This window comes from Sus scrofa, chromosome 1 (assembly GCF_000003025.6).
Source record: "Sus scrofa isolate TJ Tabasco breed Duroc chromosome 1, Sscrofa11.1, whole genome shotgun sequence".
NCBI classification, from domain to species: domain Eukaryota; kingdom Metazoa; phylum Chordata; class Mammalia; order Artiodactyla; family Suidae; genus Sus; species Sus scrofa.
In genome coordinates, this window is record NC_010443.5 from 127,442,424 (window position 1) to 127,457,314 (window position 14,891).

General features: G+C 36.9%; 1 protein-coding gene and 1 pseudogene across 6 annotated transcripts in view; one reads left to right on the plus strand and one right to left on the minus strand.

Annotated features, from left to right (window-relative positions):
- The window catches only part of FRMD5 (FERM domain containing 5), a 335,453-nt gene that overhangs the window by 124,764 nt on the left and 195,798 nt on the right, over positions 1-14,891 (plus strand). The window lies entirely within an intron of this gene.
- The window catches only part of LOC100739345, a 96,538-nt pseudogene that overhangs the window by 20,705 nt on the left and 60,942 nt on the right, over positions 1-14,891 (minus strand).

Genomic DNA, 14,891 nt, shown 5'->3' on the forward strand with positions numbered 1-14,891 from the left:
TTAAGGATCTGGCATTGCCGTATGCTGTGGTGTAGGTCGCAGAGTAGCTCAGATCCCTCGTTGCTATGGCTATGGTACAGGCCAGCAGCTGCAGCTCCGATTTGACCCCTAGCCTGGGAACCTCCATATGCCGCAGGTGCAGCCCAAAGAAGGAAGGAAGGAAGGGAAGGAAGGAAGAAAGGAAGGAAGGAAAAGAAAGAAAGAGAGGAAGAAAGAAAAGCAGGTATTGGAGAAGCCTTTTGTGAATTACCAGCATTTTCAGTAAGTCATTAACAAAGTATCTGTAGCCATAAAATCCTGTGAAATTTAGTTTCATAATTGCATCACACTCCTTTGGTTCCATTGTTGGAGTCAGAATTCACTGGGGGAAACACTTACTTAATTGCCAAACTTTATCTCTCTTCCTTTTAGCACACCTGCAAAGTGCTTATCATAATGGGAATTATGCTTGTTCCAAGGAGAAGCTATCCTTGTGAATTAACCAATTAGCCAGTGTTCCCTATCTTATCTTTCGTTCCCACACCTATGAATTTTTTTCCCTCCAAGTACCGACACTTATTTGTGAGCTTGTAAATTGAAATGTATGTATTCCTTTGCTTGACATCTCATCACTGCATAATATGACCTTCAGCAGTGCTTTCAGGAAGTGATTATTTGTGCCTGGGTTAAAAAAATATCTGCAGGCTATATGTGGAAACTGATTTTTTTAAAACAAATTTTAGAGAAACCTTCCATCTTAAAGTGTTTCTTGGCATATGAAACAACGTAATCTTCAACAGAAATAAAAGAATACTGAAATGAGATTCATATAAAGCGTTTTTCTGAAAAGTCAACACACATGGCTGTCATTTTGGACAAAATCACTAGAAATAAAGCACTGATTCCTTCAGAGGGCACTGATTGTCACATAGCAAGAATCCTGGGTGATCAAACATAGTTCAGTGTGTGGAGTGGGGGAATCTCACTACCATAAAAATCATGTACAGGTACTTTTTAAAAAAATGCATCTGTTTGATTTTGCCATTTGGTTGGTGGATAGAGTGTATTTGCAAGAAATTTTCTGCAACCTTTAAACTCATTTTTTCCTGTCTGGGTTCTGATGTGGGCTAGTGGAAGAAGGGAGCCCTTGACTTTGTTTTATAGAGATAACGAGAACAGGAAAAAAATTTCATGAAACTTTTATCAGTTTTAAGAATGACAATTTGTGAAAACAAATTGTTTTACCATCCCTAAAGTACCAAGGAAATTAAAGAATTCATGGGAAAAGCAGGGTTTAGAGTAATTTCAAAGCCTATTGCCATTTCGCAAATAACGAAAGGCCTTCGGATATTGGTGTTTATGTTTGGGCTCACTTTTCTTCCTTGTTGTCCTCTGAGGCTGTGTATATGCAGCAGATGGACCAGATTGTGGCACAGCTGACCCATTAATTTTGACCATATTCATTGGTTGTGCTGCAGTTCACATCAGCCACTAAGATGGCCAAAATTAATGGATTTTTCAACACCTTATAAGCCATTCAATTATGGTGCAAAAACAGAATGTCAGTTCAGAATTTTATTTGAGGGGGGATATAAATCAGTTTGAGCAATAATCTTTAAATACATAGTAATAATTTTAAAGTTAATCCTTTGAGTTCCTGAGCACAAAGAAAGAATCTCAAAGGGTCTTAGTAAAGGTGAAGTACATTATAGGTAAAGGAATGGACCATTTTTGAAGAATATAACCAGTGACTTCTTTGTGTTTATTATTACTGACTTATTGCTGGATTCTACCTAACAGTTTCTTTGCATCCCAGAACAGTTGATCGCAGATCTTGGATTCCCATACTGATTTGCTTTTTGTCGTGGAAAACTGTGAGTTTTGTAGTTACATACTTTCCCAAGTTCATAGTTGAGGATTTTAAGCAGTCAGTAAAGGCAGAAAATTAAAGGAGAGAAAATCCAGAGCAAGCTGTTCAAAACTAATCAGTAGGAAATTATGTAAACTTAATTAACTAGGGCATCAAGGGAAGGGCTATGGAGTATAATGAAATATTTTTGAAATGAGGTAAAGCAGCCAAACTAAAACAGGGTTAGTTGAAGTGTTTCCAAAGGAAGGGAGGGAATATCCTCTCTGCAAAGGAAACGTGGTTTGACCTTGTGCCTTATTTTTGGCTGTGAAACTCTGTGCCAGGATTCTCAAGACAGGGTGGGTGCACAAGGAGAGTCTGGAGCTACGTGAACCAATGAAGGGGGAAAGTTCTGGATTGTGTTTTTTTACTGAATGATGTTCATGTAGTAAAATGGATTCTGAAATAGACATTATGATCCAGCTGTAAACCTCTGACCTTGCATTTACGAATGAGCTGAAATGATCAGCCAGAAAATGATTGCAAGAAATCTGTTACGTTGCAGGTCCAGGTAGACCAGATGGAGAAAGACTGAAGATTCTGTCTATTGCTCAGATTCACTTCAGTTTTTAAAAATATTTCTTAAACACCTTTTCTGTTAGAGGTCATATGCTAATAGCTGAGTTAGGCATTTATTCAATTGCCCTAAGAATTTATAATCTGTTACGGAGAATGAGGCAAGTACACAGCATTACCAGGCAATGATACAAAATGTTACTCCAGGGTCAGAAGACTCCTAAGTATTTATCTCTAGTCCTATCTTCTTTCTGGAGCCCCAGATCTGAAAAACCACTTGTTGGACTTCTCCCATCAACTCCCCCCCCCATTTTTAAAATTGTGGTAAAATATATACAATGTAAAATTTACCATCTTAGCCATTTTAAGTGGTATTAAATGTATTCATAATATATTACAACCATCACCACTATCCATCTCCATACCTCTTTTCATCTTGTAAAACTGAAACTCTGTACCCAGTAAACAATAACTTAATATTCTTTCCTGCCCCCAGCCCTGGCAACCACCATTCTACTTCCTGTCTCTATTCTAAGTACCTCATGTAAGTGGACTCATGTAGATTTGTCTTTTTGTGACTGGCTTATTTTACTTAGCATAATGTCCACAAGGTTTGTCCATGTAGCATGTGTCAGAATTGCCTTCTCTGTGAAGACAAAATAATATTCTGGTAATAATAGTATGTGGTAATAATATACATCCCACATCTTACTTAGCCATTCATCTGTCTATCCCATCAACTTTTGATCAGGGAAAGAAATGTAAACTTTATTCTTCTGATTACCTTAGAGGTAGAGTTAGAAATGTAAACACACACACACACACACACACGGTTTGTGACTTCAAAACTCTCATTTATATGGGTAGCAAATGTAGAATTTAGAAAATTTAGGAATGTGTGGTAAATGATATTTATTAAATATACATACACAATCTCATATACATACAAACCCATTATGAAGAAGGCAAACCCTCTAAAGTATAGCACTGTCAAATTTTAGAAGATAAAGAATGCATATATGAGCTCTTCCTTTAAAAATTGGGCTTGGAGATTCAAATACATTTCATAAAGGATTTGCAAAATTTTACTTATTTGTGATCTCAGTGTCATGCTATTATAGACTGAATGTTTGTGTCCTCCCCAGATTCTTGTGTTGAAACCTTATCCCCAATGTGATGGTATTTAGAGATGGGGCCTTTGGGAGTTGATGAGGTCATGAGAGTAGAATCTTCATGAATGGGATTAATGCCTTTATAAAAGATACCCCACGGAGCTCCCATGCCCCTTCTGCCATGTGAGGACATAGAGAGAAGACAGCAGTCTACGAACCAAGAATCAGGCCCTCAGTAGGCACCAAATCTGCTAGTGCCTTGATCTTGGACTTCCTAGCCTCCAAGAACTGTGAAAAATAAATTTTATTGTTTATAAGCTACCCTGTACTTTGTTATAGCAGTCTGAACATATTAAGACAGATGCTTAATTTCTTTTTTATTGCTGGTGAAACGTACATGACATTTTAATCATTTTATTCATCTTCAGAACTTTTTCACTTTCCCAAACTAAAGCTCTATAACCATTATTTTTTTTTAATTTAATTTAATTTTATTTTATTTTTGCTTTTTAGGGCTGCACCTACAGCATATGGAGGTTCCCAAGCTAGGGGTCCAGTTGGAGCTACAGCTGCCCAGCCTACACCACAGTCACAGCAATGAGGGATCCGAGCCACATGTGAGACTTACACCATAGCTCACAGCAACACCTGATCCTTGACTCACTGAATGAGGCCAGAGATGGAACCCGCATCCTCATGGATACCAGTCAGATTGGTTTCTGCGGCACCACAACGGGAACTCCATATACATTAAAATAATAATTCTCCATTCTATTTTCTGTCCCTATGAACTTGACTATTGTAAGTACCTCATATTAGTGGAATCATACAATATTTGTCCTTTTATGATTGGCTTATTTCACTTAACATAATGTCTTAAAGTTTCATCTATGTGTAGCATGTGTTAAAACAATATTCCCTTGTATGTATATACCACATTTTGTTTATCCATTCATCTGTTTATGGACATTTGGTTTGTTTCCACCTTTTGGCTATTTTGAATAACACTGCTATGAATATGGGGATACAAATATCTATTTGAGTCCTTGATTTCAATTATTTTAGGTATATAACTAGAAGTAGAATTTCTGGATCTTACGGTAATTCTATGTTTTTCACAGCAGCTGCCTATTTTGCATTCCCATGATCAATTTCTCTATATCTTTGTCACCACATTTTATTTTCTGATTTTTGAATAGCCATTCTAATTTAAAGTGTGAAGTGATACTGCATATGGTTTTGTTTTGTTTTGTTTTGTTTTTGTCTTTTTGCTATTTCTAGGGCCACTCCCGCGGCACATGGAGGTTCCCAGGCTAGGGGTCCAATCGGAGCTGTAGCCGCCAGCCTACGCCAGAGCCACAGCAACGCAGGATCCGAGCCACGTCTGCAACCTACACCACAGCTCACGGCAACGCCGGATCGTTAACCCACTGAGCAAGGGCAGGGACCGAACCCGCAACCTCATGGTTCCTAGTCGGATTCGTTAACCACTGCGCCACGACGGGAACTCCTGCATATGGTTTTGATTTGCATTTCCTTTGTGATTAGTGTTGCTGGGTGTCTTGTCATGTGTGTATTGGCCATCTGTCTTCTTTGGAGAAAGTTCTAGTCAAATCTTTTTTCCCATTTTTTTAATTGGGTTAATTTTTGTTGTTGAGTTGTCAGAGTTCTTTTTATATTCTGGATATTAATCTTTTATCAGATATGATTTGTGAATATTTTCTCCCTTTTTGGGTTACTTTTTCAATCTGCTGGTGGTGGTTCTCAATGCACAAGAGTTTTTAATTTTGATGAAGTTAAATTTATTGATTTTTGCTTTTGTTTCCCGAACTTTTGGTGTCATATCCAAGAAATCATTGCCAAATCCAATGTTATGAAGCTTCTTCTCTTTGTTTTCTTCTAAGAGTTTTGCAGCTTTAGCTCTTACGCTTAGGTCTTTGATCCATTTTTATTTTTTGTATATGGTATAAGGTAAAGGTCCAATTCATTCTTTTACACACAAATATGTCAACACCATTTGTTGAAAAGACTATCCTTTCCCTACCCAATGGTCTTGGCATCTTTGTTTTAAATTGTTTTACCATATATGGGAAGGTTTGTTCCTGGGCTCTCTGTTCTATTCCATTGGTCTATATATCTGTCCTTATGCAAGCACCACATTGTTTTGGCTATTGTAGCTTTGTAGTAAGTTTTTAAATCTGGAAATGTGGAGTCTTCAACTTTCTTCTTTTTCAAGATTGTTTTGGCTATTCTAGGTCCCTTGAGAATTCATATAAATTTTAGGACCATGACATGTTTTTACTTATGGGCTTCAAAATATTTTATAGGAAGTCTACTTTGACATTTTTATACAAATTTCCTTTTGAGATAATCTCCTCTAGCTCATTTGAGTTCTGAGTATGGCAGAGACTGATTATATAAGCAATATAGCGTTACATGGTATACTTTAAACCCTTAGGGAAAAAGGATTACAAGATATAGGATTTGAAAAAGAGATTTCTTTTCTAAAGAAAAAGAGAGAAAAAAAATCTGGTTTTTTTAGACTAGACTTTAAAAAAAATCTTGTTGGAAAATATTTAGCATTTGCCCTTAGAAAAGAATTTGGATGCACTCTCCTTCCCTCACCCCCCACCCGTTTTCTCAGTAATCTTTTTTTTTTCTTTTTTTTTTTCTTTGCAAATGGATAAGCTTGGGGAATTTCTATGACAGTCTGTAACACATACGTGTAATATGCAAGCTATGAAAAATTACCTAAATCTTTAGGAGCTAATTTTTGTTGTTTAAGGATACATAAATCATGATAGCTTTTAGATAAGTTCTTCTCACCTTCATAACCTTCATGGAGTCTACATAGTTATTTTCCAAAGCAGATGTTTGATAATTATTTTTTAATGAAATATAAAAAAATAATTTCACATCTGCTTTATCCTATCCAATAATAGGCAATATTTGAAGGAACCTTTCTGCTTTAGTTACTCATTATGTCTAGTCACTTGGTTTTCTCTCTTCTCTATTCAAAGGAAAATTACTTACTAAATTTGTTAGTGATGGTAACATTTTTGTTTTATCATTTTGATTAAAAAAGTGAGAAATTAATGTTTTCCCATCAATATTTACATTTATAGGAACTGTCAAATTTCCTTTGGCCTTGAAATTCAGTCTGCAGCAGGTCTTGTCTTTTTTTTTTTAATCTTTCTGTTACTTATCTGATGATTTACTTTGTAATATATGTGAGAAGTTCTTTGCACCCCCTCAGCAGGTAGAGGAAAATCAGATTATCTTGGAGAAATCCTAGAGTTAGTGTCCACAAGGAGCACCGCTGCCCTTTCTCTTGGATCCACATATATCCTCTTCCATTCCAGTCATGGTATCCTCCTTTGGATTAAACCTGGCCATCTACATCACAGTTAGATGAGTTAAATCTTTTTAGAGTTCGATGTGGAAGTTTGGATCTTGCCAACTTTCAAAGTTAGTCACCAGTGTACTGTAGAATTCACTTGCTCATGAAAGGCAGCAACCACATCAGTTTTACCTGATTAGTTTCCAGTAAGTTAAAAATTGTGTAGATATTTAATAAACACTGTGTAATTCATATGTTGAAGACAGGTTGTTATCTATAATGTCCAATTTCCCCATTTTAGTTATAATGAGTTGTTGCAAAATAGTTGATGATCACAGCATAGTTGATTTAGTTTGGCTACAGTAGCAGTGGAAAACAAAAATATTCATGGGAAATGATTCATTTTGCCATGCTGTAAAGCTGTGATCTGAGTACAAGAAACATAAAACACTTAATTTTTTAAGTGAAACACTTAATTTTTTAATGAAAGGACACATGTTCAAGTATTTCACATGAATGTATTTAAGATTTTCCTTTAAGCATTCAATGAAAGATCAAGGTATAGGCTTTAAAAAACATGAATGCTTCCATCAAAATATGTGTGATAGTTGCTAGAATGTGTATACTTTAAATGTCCAGGAATGGTTCATCCATGTGAAAACATGTTCCTTCCCAAAAATCAGAGACCTGAAGAACCTCTTGAGTGCACACTGACTAGGCTGTCACTGCTTGAGATTTGGTCAAATCCTCTGGATCATGGATGTTTTCCAATTTTAGCAAAACCAAATTGAACTGTAGTTTGTCTCATTGAAATTTTCTTTATCATCATTGTCACCAATACCATTTATTTAGTATCAGTAACACTTGACAGTACAAGAGAACTAAGTGCACAGAGACTCTGTACTCCTCTGACTTGCTTGGTGAATTTAGACAGCTGGTGTTAGTCTTATTGTCATGAGCTTATAGAAGTAGTAGGCTACCAAAACTTAGGCTATAAGTAGAGTCATAAAGGATTCCTTGTCCTTTTAGCACAGAGTAATTACAGAAACTCTTTTTCTCATATCCAAGCTCATTTATTATTCTGTACCAGGATTTCCAATTAATTGGGCATCAATTGGGTGGCAAGATTCCTAGTCAAAGAGTTAGGGCACAGGGCCAGGCTCCAGGCAGAGTTGGGAGACTAGAAACTCTCACAGAGAAATTGTATAATGCAGGCTGAGAAGAGTTGAGATCTGCTTGCAGTGCAATTGCTCAGAAACCCTGCTTGGGATTCTAGATCACCATTTGGACAGGTGGTTTAATGCTTTAAAAAAAAATTTTTTTTAATTAAATTATAGTTGATTTCTGCTGTATAGCAAAGTGACTCAGTGTGTATATAATACACACGCACACATTATTATTTTTTTTTTAGAGTTGCCCCCATGGCATATGGAGGTTCCCAGGCTAGGGGTCAAATTGGAGCTACACCACAGTCACAGCCACATCAGATCCGAGCCACGTCTGGCAATGCTGGATCCTTAACCCACTGAGTGAGGCCAGGGATGGAACCTGCATCCTCATAGATGCTAGTCAGATTGGTTTCTACTGAGCCATGATGGGAACTCCCTACACATTCTTTTTAAAAAATATTTTCCATCGTGGTCTATTTGAAGAGATTGGCTATAGTTCCCTGTGCCATTCAGTAGGAACTTAATGTCTATTCCAGAAACTCTTTATTTGCTACTTTTCTCCTTCCAGATGAGAGAGGATGTGATAGTGCTTCCTGGAATATTTGATTCCAGGAAATTCTGTGTCTCTTTGTGATTAATGGTGGTCAAGGACACAAGCTTTGGAGTTAGACCTCTGTTCAAGTCCCAGCTCTGCCATTAATGTAGTTTCAAAATGGGGATAATCACAGTCTCATAAAATTATGGTGAGAATTAAATAATTATTGAAAAGTGTTTATTTGTTCAATCTAGCACAAACTGAGTACTCAATTAAAAGTGGCATTTGCTACTATTTAACTCATTGTTTATTATACATATAAAAACAATGCATTTTCTTTTGGAAATTTTGGAAAATTTTGGAAATATTATCAAGGAGAAACTTTAAATGACCCCCATCACACTATGACAGTGATAGTCATTAATAACATTATTAGTGTATTGCATTGTAGTCTTTTCCTTATGTGTCTGTGTATATATTTGTGTGTGTGTACAAAAGCGTAAGTCTGGCAGATAGTAATTGTTTAGTAAAGAATTCGTGAATGCTGTTGAGTTGGTAGAATGTATCCTTTTAAAAAAATAGTTGCATAATATTCTCTCATGGATGTACCACAATTTATTTAGCCAAATCCCCACTGCTATAAAAAATAGATTTTCCTACTATAAAAATCTCTTATAGTGGGGTTAGAGTTAGGGTTAGTGTTAGATGAACATTTGTATTTATAAAACTTTATGTATGTATCTTATTATTCTTTCAAGTAAATGCCCTTAAATGGAATTACTGAGTCAGAGATTGTGAACTTTATAAAGTTTTGGGCGCATATAGCCAAAATGCCCCATGTAAAAGTTGTCCTGAGAGTTCCTGTTGTGGCTCAGTGGTTAATGAATCCGACTAGGAACCATGAGGTTCCGGGTTTGATGACTGGCCTTGCTCAGTGGGTTAAGGATCTGGCATTGCTGTGAGCTGTGGTGTAGGTCGCAGACTCGGCTTGGATCCTGTGTTGTGGCTGTGGCGTAGGCCAGCTCTGATTAGACCCCTAGCCTGGGAACCTCCCTCCATATGCCACAGGTGTGGCCCTGGAAAAGACAAAAAGACAAAGAGCAAAACAAAAACCAAAAAAAAGTTGTCCCAAGAACAGTATTGGCTTTCTACCCTTTTCCGATTCAGTACATCAAAATGGTCTTTGTCATTTCTTCTTACAGTCTCTTACAGTTGTGATTCATATTTTTTACTGTATTACAATTGAATATTTTCCTCCTATAATTAAGAATATTTTAAAGTAATTTCCATTTCTTTGTAATGATTTTTCTCAAAAAATTCTCAGACACTCTAGTAACATTTCTTGGTATACTTTGGTTCCTGAGTAGAAAAAGAAAAATCATTGTGTGTGTGTGTGTGTATTTTAAGTGGAGGGTAGTTTCTTTGATTTACATGAACTCTAAGCTGTGATAGATAATGACAGTTTACTCCTAAACTGTGTCTAGTTACCCACTGACATGGATACTTTCTGACCTGTCATCTTTTGCTTATAGATCTCCCCAGGGAAAATGTTCCGGGACAGTGAGCAAAAGAAATGTTTTCTGGGAAAAGAATCAGGGCAAGAGCTTTGTGGTTTCGGACATCACAACTTTTTCCTCTAGCAGTCTATGTCCAACAGCCAATGTATACCAGCCAAGCATATGAATCCGGCATTTCTAAGGCTACATGTGACGGCTGGAATTGATATTTCTGGAGCTCCCATCGTGGCGCAGTGGTTAACGAATCCGACTAGGAACCATGAGGTTGCGGGTTCGGTCCCTGCCCTTGCTCAGTGGGTTAACGATCCGGCGTTGCCATGAGCTATGGTGTAGGTTGCAGACGTGGCTCGGATCCTGCGTTGCTGTGGCTCTGGCGTAGGCCGGTGGCTACAGCTCCGATTCAACCCCTGGCCTGGGAACCTCCATATGCCGCGGGAGCGGCCCAAGAAATAGCAACAACAACAAAAGACAAAAGACAAAAAAAAAGACCAAAAAAAAAAAAAAAAAAGAGATTTCTGGTGACAATTATGGGCCTCTATCAGATACTTATTTCTGGACATCTCAGACTGAGAGGTATTGTCTTATACCCAGAGACCAGGACACTTCTATACTTATTTATAGACCTTTTCATTTTCCCTCTGCCTGTCAGGTCTTATGTTCTCACAGATTTTTGCCCTCACACCAAGGAAGGGAATTGAGATGGTTTTTGAGTTGAACCACTGCTTTCCATATGGAACTTCTCTAGAAGAAATGGAAAAAATAGAGGTCACGCAGGGGAAGCAACTCTGAATGCTTATATGGATGCAGACATGTTTGTTTTCTTTGATATGCTAGAACTTGTGTAAAAGGAAAGTACTGTTTAAAATAAGAGGATTGTGTTCTATAGTCTTGTCATCATTGGAGTATATTTGCCATTGAATTTTTTTTATTATAAACTTCAAAAAGCGGATTGAATCAGAGCTCACTTAAGAGGGAAAACACTTGTTCTTTTAATGATGCTTAAACTCTGTATTTGGAAATAGAGGATTAAGAAACTTATATCCTTTAATACATGCAATAAATGATTACCATTCAAGGGTTGAGCAGTATCTTGTTGGAAGCAATTTATTTTCCATTAAAATTGACACCCCTTAAAACTTGCTGTTTGAGGTCTTCTTGGCTAAGACCTGATTTCCACCCAATACTTTAAAATTATCACTTTCCAAGCCGGGGAAATAATGTTTTCTGGGCCCTCTTGTGATGGCTCTGTACCAAACCAGCAATGTCTAGTAACCTTCGAAGGCCTGTGTGGTTTTTCAGAGATTTATTATGTAGAAGGAAGGAACAAGTATATTCTATTTTATACTATTTAGCACCTAAGAATCACCCTTTACCCTCAGGATTTACTGTACTGAGGTCTGCACGGAGAAAAGCTGGCTGTTCATCATCCTGAGCTGCCTTGGTGCTTGCTTTAGCCTGTAGCCTGTTGCCTCAAGAGGGACCCCAATAATCCATTTCCTTGATGCTTAAGGTATAAGTTGTAGACCTCTGAAATGTACACCTAGAAATTCTTGGTGATGACATAAAAGCTGATATCATTGTGAAAAGCATGCAGGAGGTATTGTGCCCTTTGTGGGGAAGTTTAAAGTTTCTATTCTGGCTATTGTTAAGGGGAAATCATAAAACAGCACAGCAACAACAACCAACTTCCCCCATTAATGAACTGTAGACTTTCTATACTGCATTTGGAAGCCACCTAATAGATCATGCCCTTTGTTGAACTGTGACCATGGACTTCTCAATGTTATCCTTGTAATGCTAAGGCCTAGAGAAAAAGCTGGCCCAGGTAAATACTAGCTGAAAGAATAATTCAGTAACCTAGTTCTGTGATTTCCATTTTGTTCTTTGCCAGAGATTTTTTTAAATTAATCTTGTTTCCTATGGCCTACAAACTTTGCAAGATTTTACTGCTCTGTATTTAGTAAGTAATAATTTATGTGTCCTAATTTTATTGACCAAAGCCAACCAGAATTTCTGATCAACATGGGAAAATCCTGTCTAGCTAGGACTGTAATTCCAGCTCAGAAAAAAAAGAAATTTGACATTTTATTTAGATGAGATAGCAAATAAGCTTTTTGAAATTAAAGGAACTTCCAGCCCAGTATTACCTTTGCTTGGTCTCCTATGAGTTTGAGCATTCAGACTGAAAAAATTATTTAGTATAACCCATTCATTTTACAGATAAACTTGCTAATGTATAAGGAGTTAGGGTGAAATGATTTATCTGCAAAGCCAGACTAGTTGATTCTCATTTCCCAGTTTAAAGAGTCTACTTAAGTAGATTATATAGGCTAGGGCTTAGAAAGAATATTCTAGAATGAGGTCTTAGGTTCCTGGCTCTTTTTTATGAATATCGTTTGTATTACTGCTTACTAGGTTACAGATAGACTCTAATTTTAACACATACTTTATTATCTCACCCCTAGTTACATATAATTGCATATCCCCAGGATCTAGCTCATAGTTCATATGAATGTTGTTGTGTATCACAAAATTCTACGAAGTTAATAATTCATATGAATATGTATCGTAGAGGGTCATTTTTTTTTCTGAGAAGGATGCAGGAACATCCTTATGGCCCCAGAAGAGGGAATTGCTTGAGGGTTCATGTCATCACCTTGAGATCAGGCCAGTGGCAGCTGTCACAGAGTGACTCTTAGAAACAGTGGGATCAGCATCAGCCTTTAGAAAAAACCTATGGAGAAAACCAAGAGTGAAACAATGCTGTGAAGCAAGGTCAAGGATTTGAAGTGGGTCAGGATACTAGTGCTCATGATATTTTGCATTTTTGCTGTTGTTACCATATCAGCATGATAATGGGTGGTTAAAATTTGAATGTCCAAAAAAATGTTAATCACAAGTCCTTATTCATGTAGAGAATATAGAGGACGTCATACAATGGGGATTGAAATACTAAAATTTACCTGAAAATGACCTTCTTACAATCTTCATGTTTTAAAATTTTGAGGTATAATTCATAGATAATAAAACAGATTTTTTTTTTGCTAGCAAAAATTGGGGCCACTTTTATCTTTGAAAGGGACAGTACGTGGCACCCAGAATTATAGTCCACTTAGTGGGATGAACTTTTTCCAACCTGAACACAGTCATTTGGACATTAGTATGATGACATAAAGGAATATAACATGGCAAATTCTGGAGTCCTACAGAAGAAAAAATAGTGAGAGTGTCTCCCTGGAAGTTTTTGTAATGGAGGTAAGCAGTAACCACTTCTAAAGATTTTAAAGTTGGGCAGATTTCCATAATAATCTTTACTTTTTTTTTAACCTCTGAAGGAAAAGATAGTCTACCTGTGTTTCAAAATCTCTTATTTAATTAACAAAGGAGAGTCACAAGTCAGTGTTGTGACAAGTAGAATGATGTGCAAACATTTGCAGGATGGTGTGGATTGGGTTCCTCTTCCACCAGGCAGTCCCAACACATTGAGAGGCATACCCTGTTCTTTGTTTTGACTCTTTTATGTCACATGTGGACCTGCTAGGTTTTAGAATCATTAAGATACCTGATGAGGTTGTTAGGTCTAACACACGTTTTCTGCCTGTTTGTACAATCAGACCTCTTAAGAAATATCTTAAAGTTAAAAAGAAAATCGAGTGTTAATATTAAGAAGGCAGTTTTTGCATATAAGCACTTATGTATGTAGTAGAATGTTAGATTTTTTAAAATGTTTTCCTGATTGTTAGAAGTATAATCAGTGTACTTCCATTAATGCAATGAATGGCACAATTAAGATTCAAATAAAGCTTCATGGGCTGAAAAGATGGAACAGTGCTTAAAGAGATGACATTAAACAGAAATAAATATAAAATCCTGAACTTAGATTCCAAAGATCAACTCTGGGTATGCAAAGTAGAGAGGATAGCATTTTATGGCCCAAAAGCCAGAATTTTAATTCGTTATTAGTTCACCCTTAAGCAAAAGTGGTGAAACAGTCCCAAATGCTTATGTTTAGTTGCATTAAATAGGAGAGAGTTTTAAGTACACTTTGACTCTTGTTGCCGGAAGTTTAGTTTTGTGTTTAATTCAGGGAATTACATTTTAAGAAGGATGATAACCAACTGAGACATATGAAGGACAGCAGCAAGGTAATGAGGGGACTGAAAATTGCCTGAGAGACCAAATCAGAATATCGGGGCAAAAGTTTGTCAAGTCGTAGTTTTTGCCTCGGGGGGAAAAAAAAAACCTTAGAGATTACTTAGTTTGGAACTCTTTTGATATGAGGAAACGGGTTTAGAGAGCTGTGTCCTGGGTCACAGGACAAGACAGGAGCAGGCTAGTGTCCAAAAGTGCTACATGATGAGAGAGCAGGTGCCAAGTATGTGACATGCTGTGTGGAAGATGATCCAGACTTCTTTCTGTAGCTTGAAAAGGCAGAACCAAGACTAATGTTTGGAAGTCAAAGGAAAGATTTGGAATAATTATAGAAACAACAACGTCCTAACGATTGCAACTGCTTAAAATTGAAATAGACTACCTTGAAAAGCAGCGAGCTGCCCATCATTAGATATGTTCAAATAAGGCTGGGGATGTTGTTAAGGTGATTCCTTCTGTGTAGGAAAGGTTGAACTACACTAGTTAATTATTATAGCCCTTTTAAATTGCTAATAAGAGCTAACATTTACTGAATACTCAAGGAGCTTTATGCTATGGTGTGTATGTACTATCTCATTTATTCTTATAATAACATGAAGCTGAGGCCTAGAGAACCACATGTGTTGCCCAAGTTCATATACTTAGTAATTGATGAGATGGAA